At 50.3% G+C, this 23,544-nt stretch overlaps 1 protein-coding gene across 5 annotated transcripts in view; it reads right to left on the bottom strand.

Annotated features, from left to right (window-relative positions):
• The window catches only part of aadat (aminoadipate aminotransferase), a 346,606-nt gene that overhangs the window by 235,517 nt on the left and 87,545 nt on the right, over window positions 1-23,544 (bottom strand). The window contains exon 1 of one of the 5 annotated variants that reach the window (XM_059974096.1): window positions 4,862-5,017. The exons of 1 other annotated variant lie outside the window; for it this stretch is intronic. The gene's annotated coding sequence lies outside the window, so the exon portion shown is untranslated. Of the gene's footprint in view, window positions 1-4,667; window positions 4,737-4,861; window positions 5,018-23,544 lie in introns of those variants that run through there. 3 more of the 5 variants (XM_059974094.1, XM_059974092.1, XM_059974095.1) reach the window with 3 other exon arrangements.

Raw genomic sequence — 23,544 nt, 5'->3', positions numbered from 1 at the left:
ACATCACAAATCCTGGTTATGTGATCACTGACTCCAAGCAGACAATCTCTGAAGAGTATTGATAATGGCTGGGGTCACCCGTCTTGTAAAGACACTGCTCAGAAGAAGGCAATGACAAACCACTTCTGTAGAAAAATTTGCCAAGAACAATCACTGCCATCGGATCATGATCACCCACATCATATGGCATGGCACATAATGGTGATGATAATGCCTCGTATTAGAAATCATGCATTTAAGGTGAGAGGGGTGAATTCAAAGGAAATGTGTTGCCTGGCCTTCCTCCTGCATTTTCTCACATCCATCATCATGAAGTGTTTCGAAAGGCTCGTCATGAGGCACATCAAGACCCTCTTCCCCCCTCACTGGACCCCCTGCAGTTTGCGTGCCGTCCAACCATTCAACAGATGACGCCATTGCCATCACCCTCCACCTGGCCCTAACCCACCTGGACAAAGAAGACACGTACGTTCGAATGCTGTTCATAGACTTCAGTTCAGCATTCAACACAATCATCCCTCAGGAACTGATTGGAAAGCTGAGCCTACTGGGCCTGAACACCTCCCTCTGCAACTGGATCCTAGACTTCCTGACTGGGAGATCTCAGTCAGTCCGGATCAGGAGCAGCATCTCCAACACCATCATACTGAGCACGGGGGCTCCCCAGGGTTGTGTGTTCAGTCCACTGCTGTTCACTCTGCTGACCCACGACTGTGCTGCAACACACAGCTCGAACCACATCATCAAGTTCGCCGATGACACGACCATGGTGGGTCTCATCAGCAAGAACAACGAGTCAGCTTACAGAGAGGAGGTGCAGCGGCTAACGGACTGGTGCAGAGCCAACAACCTGTCTCTGAATGTGAACAAAAGAGATGGTTGTTGACTTCAGGAGGGTACAGAGTGACCACTCCCTGCTGAATATTGACGGCTCCTCGGTAGAGATCGTAAAGAGCACCAAATTTCTAGGTGTTCACCTGGCAGAGAATCTCACCTGGTCCCTCAACACCAGCTCCATAGCAAAGAAAGCCCAGCAGCGTCTCTACTTTCTGCGAAGGCTGAGGAAAGTCCATCTCCCACCCCCCATCCTCATCACATTCTACAGGGGTTGTATTGAGAGCATCCCGAGCAGCTGCATCACTGCCTGGTTCGGAAATTACACCATCTCGGATCGCAAGACCCTGCAGCGGATAATGAGGTCAGCTGAGAAAGTCATCAGGGTCTCTCTTCCCGCCTTCACAGACATTTACACGACATGCTGCAAACAGCATTATGAAGGACCCCACGCACCCCTTATACAAACTCTTCTCCCTCCTGCCGTCTGGGAAAAGGCACCGAAGCATTCAGGCTCTCATACCAGACTATGCAACAGTTTCTTCCACCAAGCTATCAGACTCCTCAATACCCAGAGCCTGGACTGACTCCAACTTACTGCTCTCTACTGTGCCTATTGTGTTGTTTATTATTTATTGTAATGCCTGCACTGTTTTGTACACTTTATGCAGTCCAGTCTAGTGTAGTTTTTTCTGTGTTGTTTTTACATAGTTCAGTCTAGTTTTTGTGCTGTTTCATGTAGCACCATGGTCCTGAAAAATGTTGTCTCAATTTTACTGTGTACTGTACCAGCAGTCATGGTCAAAATGACTTGACTTGACTTGTGTGTGTTGCTTGGATTTCCAGCATTTGCAGATTTTCCCGTTTGTGAAACATGAGTTTTTATTTTCCAGAGGTTGGCGGATCTCCAGAATATGTTGCCAGTAGTGGTGGTGGCATATAGAACAGAGAGGCTGAGAGTGTCCTAAGCACGTGAACGTGGGGACAATGGGGAGATATGGACATTGTGTAGGCAGAAGTGCTCAGTTTAATTGAACATTTAGTTACTAGATTAACTCAGCACAACGTTTGGGCCATAGAGCCTTTTCTTGTCATACCGTTCTAATCTGCTGGAGAAACTCTGCAGGTCGAGCACCATGGGGGGGGGGGGGGGGGGTGCGTGAGAGGAGTTTCTGCTCGACCCGACCCGCTGATTTCCTCCAAAAGATTATTTGTTGCTCCGGACTCCAGTTTCCAGAGGCAGCAGATATTGGGATCTGCAGCAAAATCTGAAGTATGTGTGTGGTTTTTTGCCCCTTTTTAGCACCTCCACCCACCAATTTACACACTTCCCACCAAGCGACACACAGAATGTGCTGGAGGAGCTCAGCATGTTGGGCAACATCTAAGGAAAAGGGTGAACAGTCGGTGTTTCGGCCGGAACGTCCACTGCCTGACCTGCTTCATCGGATCGGTTCATTCCAAAGAGGAAGAAAGATCCTGAGGGGAGTAAGGGGCGGCCGTGGCTGATGAGGGAAGTAAAGGGCAGTATAAAAATAGAAGAGAAGAAGTATAACATAGCAAAGATGAGCGGGAAACCGGAGGACTGGGAAGCTTTTAAAGAGCAACAGAAAAGAACAAAAAAGGCAATACGCCAAGAAAAAATGAGGTACGAAGGTAAACTAGCCAAGAATATAAAGGAGGATAGTAAAAGCTTCTTTAGGTATGTGAATAGCAAAAAAATAGTTAAGACCAAAATTGGGCCATTGAAGACAGAAACAGGTGAATTTATTATAGGGAACAAGGAAATGGCAGATAAGTTGACAGGTACTTTGGATCTGTCTTCACTAGGGAAGACACAATCTCCCATATGTAATAGTGGCCAAAGGAACCAGGGTAAAGGATGAACTGAAGGAAATTTATATTAGGCAAGAAACTGTGTTGGATAGACTGTTGAGTCTGAAGGCTGATAAGTGCCCGGGACCTGATGGTCTGTATCCCAGGGTACTTAAAGAGGTGGCTTTAGAAATTGTGGATGCATTGGTAATCATTTTCCAATGTTCTATAGATTCAGGAACAGTTCCTGCTGATTGCAGGGTGGCTAATGTTGTCCCACTTTTCAAGAAAGGAGGGAGAGAGAAAACAGGGAATTATAGACTGGTTAGCCTGACGTCAGTGGTGGGAAAGATGCTGGAGTCAATTATAAAAGATGAAATTACGACACATTTGGATAGCAGTAGAAGGATCAGTCCGAGTCAGCATGGATTTATGAAGGGAAAATCATGCTTGACTAATCTTCTGGAGTTTTTTGAGGATGTAACTATGAAAATGGACAAGGGAGAGCCAGTGGATGTAGTGTACCTGGACTTCCAGAAAGCTTTTGATAAAGTCCCACATAGGAGATTAGTGGGTAAAATTAGGGCACATGGTATTGGGGGCAGAGTACTGACATGGATTGAAAATTGGCTAGCTGATAGGAAACAAAGAGTAGCGATTAACGGGTCCCTTTCAGAATGGCAGGCTGTGACCAGTGGGGTACCGCAAGTTTCGGTGCTGGGACCGCAGCTGTTTACAATATACATTAATGATTTAGATGAAGGGATAAAAGTAACATTAGCAAATTTGCTGATGACACAAAGCTGGGTGGCAGTGTGAAATGTCAGGAGGATGTTATGAGAATGCAGGGTGACTTGGATAGGTTGGGTGAGTGGGCAAATGTATGGCAGATGCAGTTTAATGTGGACATATGTGAGGTTATCCACTTTGGTCGCAAGAACAGGAAGGCAGATTACTATCTACATGGAGTCAAGTTAGGAAAAGGGGAAGTACAACGAGGTCAAGGTGTTCTTGTACATCAGTCAATGAAAGCAAGCATGCAGGTACAGCAGGCAGTGAAGAAAGCTAATGGTATGCTGGCCTTTATAACAAGAGGAATTGAGTATAGGAGTAAAGAGGTCCTTCTGCAGCTGTACAGGGCCCTGGTGAGACCCCACCTGGAGTATTGTGTGCAGTTTTGGTCTCCAAATTTGAGGAAGGACATTCTTGCTATTGAGGGAGTGCAGCGTAGGTTCACAAGGTTAATTCCCGGAATGGCAGGACTGTCATATGTTGAAAGATTGGAGCGACTGTGCTTGTATACACTGGAATTTAGAAGGATGAGAGGGGATCTGATTGAAACATATAAGATTATTAAGGGTTTGGACACGCTGGAGGCAGGAAGCATGTTCCCGCTGATGGGTGAGTCCAGAATTAGAGGCCACAGTTTAAGAATAAGGGGTAGGCCATTTAGAACTGAGATGCGGAAAAACTTTTTCACCCAGAGAGTGGTGGATATGTGGAATGCTCTGCCCCAGAAGGTAGTGGAGGCCAAGTCTCTGGATGCATTCAAGAGAGAGTTAGATACTCTTATAGATAGCGGGGTCAAGGGATATGGGGAGAGGGCAGGAACGGGGTACTGATTGTGTATGATCAGCCATGATCACAGTGAATGACGGTGCTGGTTAGAAGGGCCGAGTGGCCTACTCCTGCACCTACTGTCTATTGTCTATTGCTGAGTCCCTCCAGTATTTGTGTGTGTGTGTGTGTGTGTGTGTGTGTTGCTTGGATTTCCAGCATCTGCAGATTTTCTCGTCTTTGAACCTCCTGCCAAATTAATTATTAAATACATAAATTAAAACCGCGGCTCTTTAGACTTGGAGAGATACCAGGGCATGTTCAGGCTGATTGGGCGGCCCGGAGCGTCCTGCCCCTTTCAGTCAGGAAACCCGAGATTTGGCACCGAGCTCGAATGCCGCGCCAGAGCCACCGCTGCCCACTGCAAGGGTACTTCAACCCGGTCGCCCGCGCTCACTGACCCCGACACGCCGGTCCTCCGGTCCTCCTCCGGTCCTCCGGCCCTCCGCCCGCCGGTCCTCCGGCCCTCCTCCGGTCCTCCGGCCCTCCTCCGGTCCTCCGGCCCTCCTCCGGCCCTCCGGCCCTCCTCCGGTCCTCCGGCCAGAGCCACCGCTGCCCACTGCAAGGGTACTTCAACCCGGTCGCCCGCGCTCACCTGCACCGTGCGCCCGGCTCACTGACCCCAACACGCCGGTCCTCCGGTCCTCCGTCCGCCCGCCGGCCGGTCCTCCGGCGCCGCCTTCGCTGCGCTCCAAGGGGAACGAAGGGGGAAGTGCAACCGGTTAAATGCCCGCACGGGTCGTGCAAACCCGGCTCAGGGATTATGCAACAAATGGTCTGTGTCAACACTTGGAACTTTTTAACTCGCTGTAGGAGTATTTTCGCCTGGATTATCAACTAGGAGGAATGGTGGCGCCGATTCCCCATTCAAAGTACATTTATGTCACCATTTACTTCCCTCGGCTTAATTTTCTAACACGCATTCACAGTAGAGCAAAGAGAAACGATGAAAAGCCACACACAAACAACCAGTGTAGAAAAGAAAAGAGTTCTGCAAGTACAAATAAATAAATAACACCGAGAACATAAGGGGTAGAACCCTTGAATTTGAGGCCGTGGGTATCTGGTTGAAGGGTAATAACTGTTCCTGAACCAGGTAGTGTGGGACCTAAGGCTCCTGTACCTCCCTCCTGATGACAGCAGTAAGGAGAAAGCATTGCTTGAATGATGGGGGTCCTTGATGATGGATTCTGCTTTCTTGTGCCTGCGCTCCTTGTAGATGTGCTAACGGAGGTGTAGGCACTGATGAATGATGTCTCTCGAGTATTGACTGAATTCAGATCAACTGAAGCCAACAGGCAGCAAGGTGAATGTAATGAAAGATTTGTATAGAACAGAAACGGCTGATCTGCCCAACAGTTCAAAGCCAACAAGGCATTGAGTTCAAAAGCCCGGAACTTGTGTTTCAGCTTTGTAAAGCCCTAGTCTGGCCACATGTGGAGTTTGTATATGGTAGAAGGAAGGATGTCGAGGGTTTGGAGGGCATTACCAGGATGCTGCCTGGATTAGAGGGTGTATGCTATAACAAGACATTGGACAAACTTGGGTTGTTTTCTCCGGAGGCTTTGGGGAGATCTGATAGAGGTTTAGAAGATTATGAGAGGCATAGATAGAGTAAACAGACGGCATCTTTTCCCAAGTATTGAGATGTCCAATACCAGAGGGCATGAATTTAAGGTGGGAGGAAAGTTTATTTACACAGAGTGGTGGCTGCCTGCAATGCCCAGCCTGGGGTGATGGTAGCAGCACAAGAAAGCAGGGTTCCCAACCTGAGGCCCACAGACCCTCAGATAATGGTGTTAAAACGATTGTGAACCCCTACATTAGTGGGTATGTTGATTGATATTGCAAGCAATGCATTTTGTATATTTTGATGTAGACATGATAAATAAACTTGAATTTTGAATCTTGAATCTCACCTTAAACCTTTTGCCTCCACAGATGCTGCTTAGCCCACTGAGCTCTTCTAGCATCCTGCCTTTTCGTTCCCAATTCTAGCATTGAAGACAGTCTGTCTGGTCTTCACGTTCTACCCTGTCAAACCCTTATACGTTTGAATAAGGTTACTCCTCGTGCTAAACTCTTAGGAATACAGATCCAAACTGTCTAATCTCTTGATAGGAAAAGTCTTGCAGTGCAAATATTTGAATAGTTAATCTCTAGTCAACTGCCTCCCATGATACTGTCAGGTGAATGGGCTCAGCCTGGGGGCAGCATTTCAAATGTGCCCTCACCAACACCCTTCAATTTTAGCAAATCCTCCCTAAAATTCCAATTCCTTGGATTTCCTTCTCAACTCCTTGTTGAACTTAACTATTAACTTTTTGTGATTCTTGTATTAGAACATCTAGCTAGGCAGAGAAGAAAGTAGAACATAGAGTACTGAAGGAACAGGTACTTTGGCCCACATTGTTATGTCAAACAAATTAATGTAACCACAAGGCTGTGGGACCGGGCGGCATCCCAGGGAGGGTAGTCAGGATGTATGCAGCACATCTGGCAGGTGTGTTTACTGACATTTTTAATCTCTCCCTCTCCCAGTGTAGAGTGTTCTCCTGCTCCAAATTATCCACCATTGTCCCCATACCAAAAAAGACCAAGGTAACATGTCTGAATGACTGGCCTCCTGTCGCACTCACCTCAATAATAAGCAAATGCTTTGAAAGGCTGGTCAAGGACTACATCTGCAGCTTGCTACCACCCAAACTGGACCTCCTACGATTTGCCTACCAACACAATGGATCGCCAGATGACGCAACAGCCACAGCTCTACACACCGTCCTTACACATCTGGAGAAGAGGGATGCTTATGTGAGCATGCTGTTCTTGGACTATGGTTCAATATTCATCACCATAATTCCCTCCAGACTTGACAATAAGCTCAGAGACCTCGGCCTTCACCCTGCCTCGTGCAGCTGGATCCTGGACTTCCTGTTGGATCACCGGCAGGTGGTGAGAGTGAGCTCCCTCACCTCTGCCCCTAAACAGAGATGTCCCTCAGGGTTGTGTACTAAGCCCCCTCCTTTACTCTCTGTATACCCATGACTGTATCGCCACAGCTCCAATCTGCTAATTAAATTTGCTGACGACACTATGCTGATTGGCCTAATCTCAAACAATAACAAGGTGGTCTACAGGGAAGAAGCCATCACCGTGACACAGTGGTGTCAAGAAAACAACCTCTCCCTCAATGTCGCAAAGACAAAGGAACTGGTTGTGGATTACAGGATGAATGGAGACTAGCTAACTCCTATTGACCTCAATGGATCTGGGGTTGAGGGTGAACAGCTTCAAGTTCCTCAGCATCCACATCACCGAGGACCTCACGTGGTCTGTACACACCAGCTGTGTGGGGAGAAAGGCACTACAGCACCTCTTTCACCTCAGATGGTTGAGGAAGTTTGGTATGGGCCTCCAAATCCTAAGAACTTTCTATAGGAGAACAAATTGAGAGCATCCTGATTGGCTGCATCACTACCTGCTATGGGAACTGTACCTCCCTCAATCGCAGGACTCTGCAGAGAGTGGTGCGGACAGCCCAGCGCATCTGTAGTTGTGAACTTCCCACTATTCAGGACATTTACAAAGACAGGTGTGTAAAAAGGGGCCGAAGAATCATTGGGGACCTAAGTCATCCCAGTCACTATCTATTCCAGCTGCTACCATCTGGGAAATGGTACCGCATCATTAAAACCAGGACCAACAGACTCTGGGACAGCTTCTTCCACCAGGCCACAATGCTGATGAACTCATGCCGATTTGAGTGTATTTCTGTTACATTGACTGTTCTATTTATTATAGATTTTCATAAACTACCATGATTGCACATGGCACATTTAGACAGAGACGTAACGTAAAGGTTTTTACTCCTCATGTATGTGAAAGATGTAAGAAATCAAGTTACTTCAATTCAATAATGATGCTAATCCCTTCTGTGTGCATGTGGCCCATATCCCTCCATTCTCTCCATATTCATATGTCTGTCTAAGAGCCTCTTAAACACCTCTGCATGACGAGAGGCCTACGTGAGGATGGTTTGGACCCGAGTGTGAAAGAATCTGAGACTAGAATTGAGACACGATTTTGAGACTGAGACAAGAACAAGGTTTCTTAACTAGATACTAGACAAGATGCCAATCCAAATGAGACGGAGATCCTAAACGCAATCACAGACTGAACCAAAGTTGAGCTGACAATTTAGCACCGAACCTGAGTTCAGGTGCTCTTTAAATATCTAAATCTTGGCACCAAAACATGGCTGCCGATTGGCGGAATGGGCCAGAGGCTTTAAAGGGACTGCTCTGCTCCATACTCTGGAGCGTTTAAACCCCGGAGGCTGGCACGGTCGGGTGCGTACCATAACACTCATACCTTTGTCCACTACCATCCCCGGAGATCATTCCAGGCACCCAAAAGACTGGGTCTAAAATCCTGTTTCTCCTATCTCCTGTGAACTTCACCCCTGTTGTTGTAATGTGAGTGTTATTAAAAGTGAGTTAATACTAATTAGGAAGCTGTTGGTAACGAGGCTGGTTCTGGAGTCAGCGGGGTTTTATTTCTGATGTGAGTTCCTCCACCCAGGCCGCACGAGGTACCTGGAAGCCTCTGTATTGTAAATATCATTTGCTGTCCCAGATAAAGATGTTCTTTTGGTCATAAGATTGTCGAGTGGTCCTTTTTGTAAAGTAGAAGTTACTACATATTTTTGGCGCCGAGGTGATGGGTCAGCCCCGTTTCGAACAGGAATTGTGAGCGGATGAGGAGCCTCACATTCGGATGGCTGCGTTCGGGACTATCAGTGCTTTTGTGGAGGGAGCCGAGGACTGGCTGGAGTACGAGGAAAGGTTGGGACACTTTTTCTGTGCTAATGGAATTACTGAGGAGGCTAAGAAGTGCTCTATTCTCCTGAGTGTGTATGGGGCAAAGACGTACGAGCTGATACGGAACTTAGCTACACCGCAGAAACTGGGAGAAATTCCATATGACAAACTGGTCAAGCTCGTGGGGAACCACCACAATCCGAAGCCTTCGGTGATAGTCCAATGGTTCAAGTTTTACAGCCATTTCAGGAAGTCTGTGGGTGATTTTGTGACAGAGTTTCGGCAGCTGTCGGAGCATTGGGATTTCGGATCCGTGTTGGACGACATACTCTGTGATAGATTAGTGTGCAGCATTAATATTGACACTGTCCAACGCCGCTTGTTTGGGGAAACCCCACCGTTGACTTTCAAGAAAGCCCTAGAGATTGCCCAAGGCATGGAGATGGCCGCTAATAATGCCAAGGACATCTAGAGAGGACATGGTGGGGGGGGGGTCGCAGTTGACGGCAGTGCTCCGAGTCAGGAGGGAGACTGGTAAACAGGCAAAGCGGGTGGAATGTTTTCGGTGTGGAGGAACGCACTGTGCAAATGTTTGTAAATTCAAAGATACTGTCTGCCATGCTTGTAGCAAAAAGGGACATTTAGCTAAAAAGTGCAGGAGCATAAAGGGTGAGGTTAAGCCTGGGCAGGGGAAAGCTCAACAGGCTCAGGCAGACTCACACCACTGAGGAGAAGCAGACGAGGAGGCAGCGTGTGCCTACAACATGTTTGGGGTGGAAATGGATGGATGGAAATGGGGTGGAGCCACCTGAACCATTTTATGCCACAGTCATTGTCAAGGGAAAGGACATTAAGTTCGAGATTGATTGGGGCTACTGCATCGGTCATTAGTGAAGAGATCTACAGGAGGACACGGGGATCCAACCTGCCTCCCATCAGACCATCTAAGCTCAAACTCAGGACCTATATGGGGCAGCCCATACCTCATTTATGGGGTTATATGTGGATATTTCAGCTGGGAGTCAGAAGGCTGAAGCCAGGCTGGTGATAGCTAAGGGCAGTGGGCCCAGTCTTTTGGGCCGCGATTGGCTTCACAAAATCCGGCTCAACTGGCATGAAATTAAGTATGCACAGACGACGGAGGATTCTGCAGTGGTACAGTGACGTCTTCAGGGACGAGCTGGGCACACCGAAGGACGTGACCGTGAAACTCCATGTCGACCCTGAGGCCACACCACGTTTTTTTAAGCCCAGGTCAGTGCCCTATGCAATGAAAAGCAAAGTCGAGGAGGAGCTGGAATGTTTACAGGGGCTGGGCATCATTGAGCCCGTCCAGTTTTCAAGGTGGGTGGCTCCCATTGCTCCAGTTTTGAAGGCAGACAAAACGCTTGTTGCAGTAAATGAAGAACGTGAGGCGCAGCGGGCAGATGAAGTTGCTGATGGCAATGTGAGTGACAGGCATAGTCCGGAAACATTTGAGAGTGAGCTCGCAGCGCAGCTTGCGGTTTTTCAGCCTATTACAGGAGCAATTGAAGTTACCCCCTCGACGCTGGAAGCCAGCATGCCACTTCTAGTACAGCGAAGCAGTGACTCAGCTCTTGTACCACCTGCCCAGTTACAGCAAGGTGCATCTCAGCCTGATGATCCCGCTAACAGGAACCTGCATGCGAAGCCAATCGTAACTGTAGCAAACGGGGCACCCGCAGACGATGTAAGAACAGAGCCTCCAGGACCACCAGACAAGCATTCAAAAAGCACTCTGTGATTTGACAAAGAAGGTAGAATTTTCTGGAGACGGCGGCCACTGGGAATCCATGTGATGCCCTTTAACTCTACGCTGAGTGGAGGATTCCTTGGCCTGAGTATTCGTGGTATTGAAGAGAACAGCCATTCAAGAAAAGAGAACCTGCTCCAGGAGAATGAATGTATCATCAAAATTAATGACTAAGATTTAACAGACAACCTTTGTTCAAGCACAAGAGGTTTTCCGAAACGCATTGCAATTTCCTGCTGTTGAACTCCAGATAGTTCCAAGTTATAACAAGTAACTCTATGAAAAATTTGCAATCGGGTCTATTCTGAGCCACGGTCATGATGATGGTTCAAAACCAAAGTTCTTTCTTCAGTGTGTTCCAAGCTAGGTGGCAAACCTGCAGATGCCGTTTATCTCAATAATGCTGAGAATAGCTTGCCACCAATTTCAAAGAAGCTCAGTAGTTAAGGAGCAATGACCACTTAATGCATACCAGGAAAGTATGTCCACCAGTGACTTTGCCAGAGGGAGAGACACTGGCAGAGGGGCTGGGGTCCCCTGAGGAGGATGGACATTCTCACACGGACCCCTCTCATGCCCTCAACACCAGATCCACCCAAAACACCCTCACCAGCAGTGCCTGCTGGGTCACTTCTTTTCCTATTACGCCCAATGGGTCCGTCATTACGCAGACAAGGCCTGCCCCCTGGTCAAGTCTACCACATTTCCCCTCTCTGCCGAGGCCCGCGCAGCCTTCAGCCGCATTAAAGGGGACATTGCCAAAGCAACGATGCATGCAGTGGACGAGACCATTCCCTTCCAAGTAGAGAGTGACGCCTCCGACTTTGAGCTGACTGCTACCCTCAACCAGGCAGGAAGGCCAGTAGCATTCTTTTCTCGTACCCTTCAAGGCCCTGAAATTCGGCACTCTGCGGTGGAGAAAGAAGCCCAGCCCATAGTGGAAGCTATTAGGCACTGGAGGCACTATCTCGCTGGCAAATGGTTCACCTTGCTGACTGACCAGCGCTCAGTTGCGTTCCTGTTCAGCAACTAACAGCGAGGCAAAATCAAAAATGATAAAATTTTGCAGTGGGGAATTGAACTCTCCACCTACAACTATGATATCCTGTTCCAGCCTGGAAGGCTCAGTGAGCCCCCTGATGCCCTATCCCGGGGAGCGTGTGCCAGCGCACAGCTCGACCAGCTATATGCTGGTCTTTGCTACCCAGGGGTCACCCGGCTTTACCATTTCGTGAAAGCCTGGAACCTGCCGTACTCCCTTGAGGACATCAGGACGATGACCAGGGACTGCCAAGTCTGCGTTGAGTGCAAACCGCACTTCTACTGTCCTGACAAGGTGCAACTTATTAAGGCCACCCGCCCCTTTGAACGACTGAGTGTTGAAGGGCCCCCTTCTCTCCACCGACCGCAATGTCTACTTTCTCAACATAATTGACGAGTACTTGCGGTTCCCCTTTGCCATCCCCTGCCCCGACACCACTGCCACGTCCATCATAAAAGCCCTGCACCAACTCTTCACTCTGTTCGGACATCCCTGCTGTATCCACAGTGATAGAGGGTCCTCCTTTATGAGTGACGAGCTGCGCTGGTACCTGCTGGCTAGGGGCATTGCTACTAGTCGGACCACGAGCTATAATCCCCGGGGAAATGGACGGGTGGAGCGGGAGAATGCCACAGTGTGGAAGGCCACACTCTTAGCCCTTAAGTCAAAGGGGTTGCCGGTCTCTCAATGGCAGTAGGTCCTCCCTGAGGCACTCCACTCTATCCGCTCTCTGTTATGTACGTCCACCAATGCCACCCCTCATGAGCGCCTATTCTCTTTTCCTAGGAAGTCTGCCACTGGGACCACCCTACCGGCTTGGCTGACGTCCCCGGGGCCAGTGCTGCTCCGGAAACATGTGAGGAGCAATAAATACTCCCCGCTGGTCGAGAGGGTTCACCTTCTACATGTGAACCCCCAGTATGCCTACGTGGTCTTACCTGATGGGTGGGAGGACACGGTCTCCGTCCGCGACCTGGCACCCGCAGGAGCAGCAGACCACTACCCCGAACACTCCACGGTAACTATGAACCCTGTACCCGAGGTGACACCGCGCACACCGAGCCCTACACAGACTCCTCATGACACTCCTATACCGGGCGCCTCGCACATGCATGAGGGATCACTGACGCCTAGAGGGCTGACACCTCCAGTCAGGCCGGAACCAGCACAACCACCGTCTCTGGTGCAATCACCACCGGCACCTGTGCAATCACAGCCGATGCTACATAGATCGCAGCAACAGATTCGACCACCTGATAGACTTAACCTGTAAATATACTTGTAAGAAACTTCGCCCCATGAGGACTCTCTTTTAAGACAAAGGGGGGGTGAATGTGGTGAACTACATAAACCTGTCTGGACATGCCCCCTGCTGACTGCTCCTGTGGCTCCTCCCACAGACCCCGGTATAAAGGCGATTGGGGCCACAGACCCACACTGAGACCCCAGATCTCCAGTGCACTGTGGATAATCACCACACTGAGACCCCAGATCTCCAGTGTACTGAGTGGATAATCACCACACTGAGACCCCAGATCTCCAGTGCACTGAGTGGATAATCACCACACTGAGACCCCAGATCTCCAGTGCACTGAGTGGATAATCACCACACTGAGACCTCAGATCGCAAGTGCACTGTGGATAATCACCACACTGAGACCCCAGATCTCCAGTGTACTGAGTGGATAATCACCACACGGAGACCCCAGATCTCCAGAGCACTGAGTGGATAATCACCACACTGAGACCCCAGATCTCCAGTGTACCGAGTGGATAATGACCACATGGAGACCCCAGATCTCCAGTGCACTGAGTGGATAATCACCACACTGAGACCCCAGATCTCCAGTGTACTGTGTGGATAATCACCACACTGAGACCCCAGATCTCCTGTGCACTGAGTGGATAATCACCACACTGAGACCCCAGATCTCCAGTGTACTGAGTGGATAATCACCACATGGAGACCCCAGATCTCCAGTGCACTGAGTGGATAATCACCACGCTGAGACCTCAGATCTCCAGTGCACTGAGTGGATAATCACCACACGGAGACCCCTGATCTCCAGTGCACTGAGTGGATAATCACCACACTGAGACCCCCGATCTCCAGTGTACTGAGTGGATAATCACCACACTGAGACCCCAGATCTCCAGTGCACTGAGTGGATAATCACCACACTGAGACCCCCGATCTCCAGTGTACTGAGTGGATAATCCCCACACTGAGACCCCAGATCTCCAGTGCACTGAGTGGATAATCACCACACTGAGACCCCAGATCTCCAGTGCACTGAGTGGATAATCACCACACTGAGACCCCTGAACTCCAGAGTACTGAGTGGATAATCACCACACTGAGACCCACGATCTCCAGTGTACTGAGTGGATAATCACCACACGGAGACCCCAGATCTCCAGTGTACTGTGTGAATACTCACCACCCTGAGACCCCAGATCTCCAGTGCACAGAGTGGATAATCACCACACTGAGACCCCAGATCTCCAGTGCACTGAGTGGATAATCACCACACTGAGACCTCAGATCTCAAGTGCACTGTGGATAATCGCCACACTGAGACCCCAGATCTCCAGTCTACTGAGTGGATAATCACCACACGGAGACCCCAGATCTCCAGTGCACAGAGTGGATAATCACCACACTGAGACCCCAGATCTCCAGTGTACTGAGTGGATAATCACCACACGGAGACCCCAGATCTCCAGTGCACTGAGTGGATAATCACCACACTGAGACCCCAGATCTCCAGTGTACTGAGTGGATAATCACCACACTGAGACCCCAGATCTCCAGTGCGCTGAGTGGATAATCACCACACTGAGACCCCAGATCTCCAGTGCACTGAGTGGATAATCACCACACTGAGACCCCAGATCTCCAGTGCACTGAGTGGATAATCACCACACTGAGACCCCAGATCTCCAGTGCACTGAGTGGAAATCACCACACTGAGACCCCAGATCTCCAGTGCGCTGAGTGGATAATCACCACACTGAGACCCCAGATCTCCAGTGCACTGAGTGGATAATCACCACACTGAGACCCCTGAACTCCAGTGTTCTGAGTGGATAATCACCACACTGAGACCCCAGATCTCCAGTGCACTGAGTGGATAATCACCACACTGAGACCCCAGATCTCCAGTGCAGTGAGCGGATAATCAGCACACTGAGACCCCAGATCTCCAGTGCACTGAGTGGTTAATCACCACACTGAGACCCCAGATTTCCAGTGCACTGAGTGGATAATCACCACACTGAGACCCCAGATCTCCAGTGCACTGAGTGGATAATCACCACACTGAGACCCCTGAACTCCAGTGCACTGAGTGGATAATCACCACACTGAGACCCCAGACCTCCAGTGTACTGAGTGGATAATCACCACATGGAGACCCCAGATCTCCAGTGCACTGAGTGGATAATCACCACACTGAGACCCCAGATCACCAGTGTACTGTGTGGATAATCACCACACTGAGACCCCCGATCTCCAGTGCACTGAGTGGATAATCACCACACTGAGACCCCAGATCTCCAGTGCACTGAGTGAATAATCACCACACTGAGACCCCAGATCTCCAGTGCACTGTGGATAATCACCACACTGAGACCCCAGATCTCCAGTGCACTGAGTGGAAATCACCACACTGAGACCCCAGATCTCCAGTGCGCTGAGTGGATAATCACCACACTGAGACCCCAGATCTCCAGTGTACTGAGTGGATAATCACCACACCGAGACCCCAGATCTCCAGTGTACTGAGTGGATAATCACCACACTGAGACCCCAGATCTCCAGTGCACTGAGTGGATAATCACCACACTGAGACCCCAGATCTCCAGTGCACTGAGTGGATAATCACCACACTGAGACCCCAGATCTCCAGTGCACTGAGTGGATAATCACCACACTGAGACCCCAGATCTCCACTGCACTGAGTGAATAATCACCACACTGAGACCCCAGATCTCCAGTGCACTGTGGATAATCACCACACTGAGACCCCAGATCTCCAGTGCACTGAGTGGATAATCACCACGCTGAGACCTCAGATCTCCAGTGCACTGAGTGGATAATCACCACACGGAGACCCCTGATCTCCAGTGCACTGAGTGGATAATCACCACACTGAGACCCCCGATCTCCAGTGTACTGAGTGGATAATCACCACACTGAGACCCCAGATCTCCAGTGCACTGAGTGGATAATCACCACACTGAGACCCCCGATCTCCAGTGTACTGAGTGGATAATCCCCACACTGAGACCCCAGATCTCCAGTGCACTGAGTGGATAATCACCACACTGAGACCCCAGATCTCCAGTGCACTGAGTGGATAATCACCACACTGAGACCCCTGAACTCCAGTGTACTGAGTGGATAATCACCACACTGAGACCCCAGATCTCCAGTGCACTGAGTGGATAATCACCACACTGAGACCCCTGAACTCCAGAGTACTGAGTGGATAATCACCACACTGAGACCCACGATCTCCAGTGTACTGAGTGGATAATCACCACACGGAGACCCCAGATCTCCAGTGTACTGTGTGAATACTCACCACCCTGAGACCCCAGATCTCCAGTGCACAGAGTGGATAATCACCACACTGAGACCCCAGATCTCCAGTGCACTGAGTGGATAATCACCACACTGAGACCTCAGATCTCAAGTGCACTGTGGATAATCGCCACACTGAGACCCCAGATCTCCAGTCTACTGAGTGGATAATCACCACACGGAGACCCCAGATCTCCAGTGCACAGAGTGGATAATCACCACACTGAGACCCCAGATCTCCAGTGTACTGAGTGGATAATCACCACACGGAGACCCCAGATCTCCAGTGCACTGAGTGGATAATCACCACACTGAGACCCCAGATCTCCAGTGTACTGAGTGGATAATCACCACACTGAGACCCCAGATCTCCAGTGCGCTGAGTGGATAATCACCACACTGAGACCCCAGATCTCCAGTGCACTGAGTGGATAATCACCATACTGAGACCCCAGATCTCCAGTGCACTGAGTGGATAATCACCACACTGAGACCCCAGATCTCCAGTGCACTGAGTGGAAATCACCACACTGAGACCCCAGATCTCCAGTGCGCTGAGTGGATAATCACCACACTGAGACCCCAGATCTCCAGTGCACTGAGTGGATAATCACCACACTGAGACCCCTGAACTCCAGTGTTCTGAGTGGATAATCACCACACTGAGACCCCAGATCTCCAGTGCACTGAGTGGATAATCACCACACTGAGACCCCAGATCTCCAGTGCAGTGAGCGGATAATCAGCACACTGAGACCCCAGATCTCCAGTGCACTGAGTGGTTAATCACCACACTGAGACCCCAGATTTCCAGTGCACTGAGTGGATAATCACCACACTGAGACCCCAGATCTCCAGTGCACTGAGTGGATAATCACCACACTGAGACCCCAGACCTCCAGTGTACTGAGTGGATAATCACCACATGGAGACCCCAGATCTCCAGTGCACTGAGTGGATAATCACCACACTGAGACCCTAGATCACCAGTGTACTGTGTGGATAATCACCACACTGAGACCCCCGATCTCCAGTGCAGTGAGTGGATAATCACCACACTGAGACCCCAGATCTCCAGTGTACTGTGTGGATAATCACCACACTGAGACCCCAGATCTCCTGTGCACTGAGTGGATAATCACCACACTGAGACCCCAGATCTCCAGTGTACTGAGTGGATAATCACCACATGGAGACCCCAGATCTCCAGTGCACTGAGTGGATAATCACCACGCTGAGACCTCAGATCTCCAGTGCACTGAGTGGATAATCACCACACGGAGACCCCTGATCTCCAGTGCACTGAGTGGATAATCACCACACTGAGACCCCCGATCTCCAGTGTACTGAGTGGATAATCACCACACTGAGACCCCAGATCTCCAGTGCACTGAGTGGATAATCACCACACTGAGACCCCCGATCTCCAGTGTACTGAGTGGATAATCCCCACACTGAGACCCCAGATCTCCAGTGCACTGAGTGGATAATCACCACACTGAGACCCCAGATCTCCAGTGCACTGAGTGGATAATCACCACACTGAGACCCCTGAACTCCAGTGTACTGAGTGGATAATCACCACACTGAGACCCCAGATCTCCAGTGCACTGAGTGGATAATCACCACACTGAGACCCCTGAACTCCAGAGTACTGAGTGGATAATCACCACACTGAGACCCACGATCTCCAGTGTACTGAGTGGATAATCACCACACGGAGACCCCAGATCTCCAGTGTACTGTGTGAATACTCACCACCCTGAGACCCCAGATCTCCAGTGCACAGAGTGGATAATCACCACACTGAGACCCCAGATCTCCAGTGCACTGAGTGGATAATCACCACACTGAGACCTCAGATCTCAAGTGCACTGTGGATAATCGCCACACTGAGACCCCAGATCTCCAGTCTACTGAGTGGATAATCACCACACGGAGACCCCAGATCTCCAGTGCACAGAGTGGATAATCACCACACTGAGACCCCAGATCTCCAGTGTACTGAGTGGATAATCACCACACGGAGACCCCAGATCTCCAGTGCACTGAGTGGATAATCACCACACTGAGACCCCAGATCTCCAGTGTACTGAGTGGATAATCACCACACTGAGACCCCAGATCTCCAGTGCGCTGAGTGGATAATCACCACACTGAGACCCCAGATCTCCAGTGCACTGAGTGGATAATCACCACACTGAGACCCCAGATCTCCAGTGCACTGAGTGGATAATCACCACACTGAGACCCCAGATCTCCAGTGCACTGAGTGGAAATCACCACACTGAGACCCCAGATCTCCAGTGCGCTGAGTGGATAATCACCACACTGAGACCCCAGATCTCCAGTGCACTGAGTGGATAATCACCACACTGAGACCCCTGAACTCCAGTGTTCTGAGTGGATAATCACCACACTGAGACCCCAGATCTCCAGTGCACTGAGTGGATAATCACCACACTGAGACCCCAGATCTCCAGTGCAGTGAGCGGATAATCAGCACACTGAGACCCCAGATCTCCAGTGCACTGAGTGGTTAATCACCACACTGAGACCCCAGATTTCCAGTGCACTGAGTGGATAATCACCACACTGAGACCCCAGATCTCCAGTGCACTGAGTGGATAATCACCACACTGAGACCCCTGAACTCCAGTGCACTGAGTGGATAATCACCACACTGAGACCCCAGACCTCCAGTGTACTGAGTGGATAATCACCACATGGAGACCCCAGATCTCCAGTGCACTGAGTGGATAATCACCACACTGAGACCCCAGATCACCAGTGTACTGTGTGGATAATCACCACACTGAGACCCCCGATCTCCAGTGCACTGAGTGGATAATCACCACACTGAGACCCCAGATCTCCAGTGCACTGAGTGAATAATCACCACACTGAGACCCCAGATCTCCAGTGCACTGTGGATAATCACCACACTGAGACCCCAGATCTCCAGTGCACTGAGTGGATAATCACCACACTGAGACCCCAGATCTCCAGTGCGCTGAGTGGATAATCACCACACTGAGACCCCAGATCTCCAGTGTACTGAGAGGATAATCACCACACCGAGACCCCAGATCTCCAGTGTACTGAGTGGATAATCACCACACTGAGACCCCAGATCTCCAGTGCACTGAGTGGATAATCACCACACTGAGACCCCAGATCTCCAGTGCACTGAGTGGATAATCACCATACTGAGACCCCAGATCTCCAGTGCACTGAGTGGATAATCACCACACTGAGACCCCAGATCTCCACTGCACTGAGTGAATAATCACCACACTGAGACCCCAGATCTCCAGTGCACTGTGGATAATCACCACACTGAGACCCCAGATCTCCAGTGCACTGAGTGGATAATCACCACGCTGAGACCTCAGATCTCCAGTGCACTGAGTGGATAATCACCACACGGAGACCCCTGATCTCCAGTGCACTGAGTGGATAATCACCACACTGAGACCCCCGATCTCCAGTGTACTGAGTGGATAATCACCACACTGAGACCCCAGATCTCCAGTGCACTGAGTGGATAATCACCACACTGAGACCCCCGATCTCCAGTGTACTGAGTGGATAATCCCCACACTGAGACCCCAGATCTCCAGTGCACTGAGTGGATAATCACCACACTGAGACCCCAGATCTCCAGTGCACTGAGTGGATAATCACCACACTGAGACCCCTGAACTCCAGTGTACTGAGTGGATAATCACCACACTGAGACCCCAGATCTCCAGTGCACTGAGTGGATAATCACCACACTGAGACCCCTGAACTCCAGAGTACTGAGTGGATAATCACCACACTGAGACCCACGATCTCCAGTGTACTGAGTGGATAATCACCACACGGAGACCCCAGATCTCCAGTGTACTGTGTGAATACTCACCACCCTGAGACCCCAGATCTCCAGTGCACAGAGTGGATAATCACCACACTGAGACCCCAGATCTCCAGTGCACTGAGTGGATAATCACCACACTGAGACCTCAGATCTCAAGTGCACTGTGGATAATCGCCACACTGAGACCCCAGATCTCCAGTCTACTGAGTGGATAATCACCACACGGAGACCCCAGATCTCCAGTGCACAGAGTGGATAATCACCACACTGAGACCCCAGATCTCCAGTGTACTGAGTGGATAATCACCACACTGAGACCCCAGATCTCCAGTGTACTGAGTGGATAATCACCACACTGAGACCCCAGATCTCCAGTGCGCTGAGTGGATAATCACCACACTGAGACCCCAGATCTCCAGTGCACTGAGTGGATAATCACCACACTGAGACCCCAGATCTCCAGTGCACTGAGTGGATAATCACCACACTGAGACCCCAGATCTCCAGTGCACTGAGTGGAAATCACCACACTGAGACCCCAGATCTCCAGTGCGCTGAGTGGATAATCACCACACTGAGACCCCAGATCTCCAGTGATCTGAGTGGATAATCACCACACTGAGACCCCTGAACTCCAGTGTTCTGAGTGGATAATCACCACACTGAGACCCCAGATCTCCAGTGCACTGAGTGGATAATCACCACACTGAGACCCCAGATCTCCAGTGCAGTGAGCGGATAATCAGCACACTGAGACCCCAGATCTCCAGTGCACTGAGTGGTTAATCACCACACTGAGACCCCAGATTTCCAGTGCACTGAGTGGATAATCACCACACTGAGACCCCAGATCTCCAGTGCACTGAGTGGATAATCACCACACTGAGACCCCTGAACTCCAGTGCACTGAGTGGATAATCACCACACTGAGACCCCAGACCTCCAGTGTACTGAGTGGATAATCACCACATGGAGACCCCAGATCTCCAGTGCACTGAGTGGATAATCACCACACTGAGACCCCAGATCACCAGTGTACTGTGTGGATAATCACCACACTGAGACCCCCGATCTCCAGTGCACTGAGTGGATAATCACCACACTGAGACCCCAGAACTCCAGTGCACTGAGTGAATAATCACCACACTGAGACCCCAGATCTCCAGTGCACTGTGGATAATCACCACACTGAGACCCCAGATCTCCAGTGCACTGAGTGGAAATCACCACACTGAGACCCCAGATCTCCAGTGCGCTGAGTGGATAATCACCACACTGAGACCCCAGATCTCCAGTGTACTGAGTGGATAATCACCACACCGAGACCCCAGATCTCCAGTGTACTGAGTGGATAATCACCACACTGAGACCCCAGATCTCCAGTGCACTGAGTGGATAATCACCACACTGAGACCCCAGATCTCCAGTGCACTGAGTGGATAATCACCACACTGAGACCCCAGATCTCCAGTGCACTGAGTGGATAATCACCACACTGAGACCCCAGATCTCCACTGCACTGAGTGGATAATCCCCACACTGAGACCCCAGATCTCCAGTGCGCTGAGTGGATAATCACCACACTGAGACCCCAGATCTCCAGTGATCTGAGTGGATAATCACCACACTGAGACCCCTGAACTCCAGTGTTCTGAGTGGATAATCACCACACTGAGACCCCAGATCTCCAGTGCAGTGAGCGGATAATCAGCACACTGAGACCCCAGATTTCCAGTGCACTGAGTGGATAATCACCACACTGAGACCCCAGATCTCCAGTGCACTGAGTGGATAATCACCACACTGAGACCCCTGAACTCCAGTGCACTGAGTGGATAATCACCACACTGAGACCCCAGACCTCCAGTGTACTGAGTGGATAATCACCACATGGAGACCCCAGATCTCCAGTGCACTGAGTGGATAATCACCACACTGAGACCCCAGATCACCAGTGTACTGTGTGGATAATCACCACACTGAGACCCCCGATCTCCAGTGCACTGAGTGGATAATCACCACACTGAGACCCCAGAACTCCAGTGCACTGAGTGAATAATCACCACACTGAGACCCCAGATCTCCAGTGCACTGTAGATAATCACCACACTGAGACCCCAGATCTCCAGTGCACTGAGTGGAAATCACCACACTGAGACCCCAGATCTCCAGTGCGCTGAGTGGATAATCACCACACTGAGACCCCAGATCTCCAGTGTACTGAGTGGATAATCACCACACCGAGACCCCAGATCTCCAGTGTACTGAGTGGATAATCACCACACTGAGACCCCAGATCTCCAGTGCACTGAGTGGATAATCACCACACTGAGACCCCAGATCTCCAGTGCACTGAGTGGATAATCACCACACTGAGACCCCAGATCTCCAGTGCACTGAGTGGTTAATCACCACACTGAGACCCCAGATTTCCAGTGCACTGAGTGGATAATCACCACACTGAGACCCCAGATCTCCAGTGCACTGAGTGGATAATCACCACACTGAGACCCCTGAACTCCAGTGCACTGAGTGGATAATCACCACACTGAGACCCCAGATCTCCAGTGCACTGAGTGGATAATCACCACACTGAGACCCCAGATCTCCAGTGCACTGAGTGGATAATCACCACACTGAGACCCCAGATCTCCAGTGCACTGAGTGGTTAATCACCACACTGAGACCCCAGATTTCCAGTGCACTGAGTGGATAATCACCACACTGAGACCCCAGATCTCCAGTGCACTGAGTGGATAATCACCACACTGAGACCCCTGAACTCCAGTGCACTGAGTGGATAATCACCACACTGAGACCCCAGACCTCCAGTGTACTGAGTGGATAATCACCACATGGAGACCCCAGATCTCCAGTGCACTGAGTGGATAATCACCACACTGAGACCCCAGATCACCAGTGTACTGTGTGGATAATCACCACACTGAGACCCCCGATCTCCAGTGCACTGAGTGGATAATCACCACACTGAGACCCCAGAACTCCAGTGCACTGAGTGAATAATCACCACACTGAGACCCCAGATCTCCAGTGCACTGTGGATAATCACCACACTGAGACCCCAGATCTCCAGTGCACTGAGTGGAAATCACCACACTGAGACCCCAGATCTCCAGTGCGCTGAGTGGATAATCACCACACTGAGACCCCAGATCTCCAGTGTACTGAGTG

This window comes from Hypanus sabinus, chromosome 7 (assembly GCF_030144855.1).
Source record: "Hypanus sabinus isolate sHypSab1 chromosome 7, sHypSab1.hap1, whole genome shotgun sequence".
Classification (NCBI taxonomy): Eukaryota; Metazoa; Chordata; class Chondrichthyes; order Myliobatiformes; family Dasyatidae; genus Hypanus; species Hypanus sabinus.
This window is presented reverse-complemented; position numbering and strand designations above follow the sequence as displayed.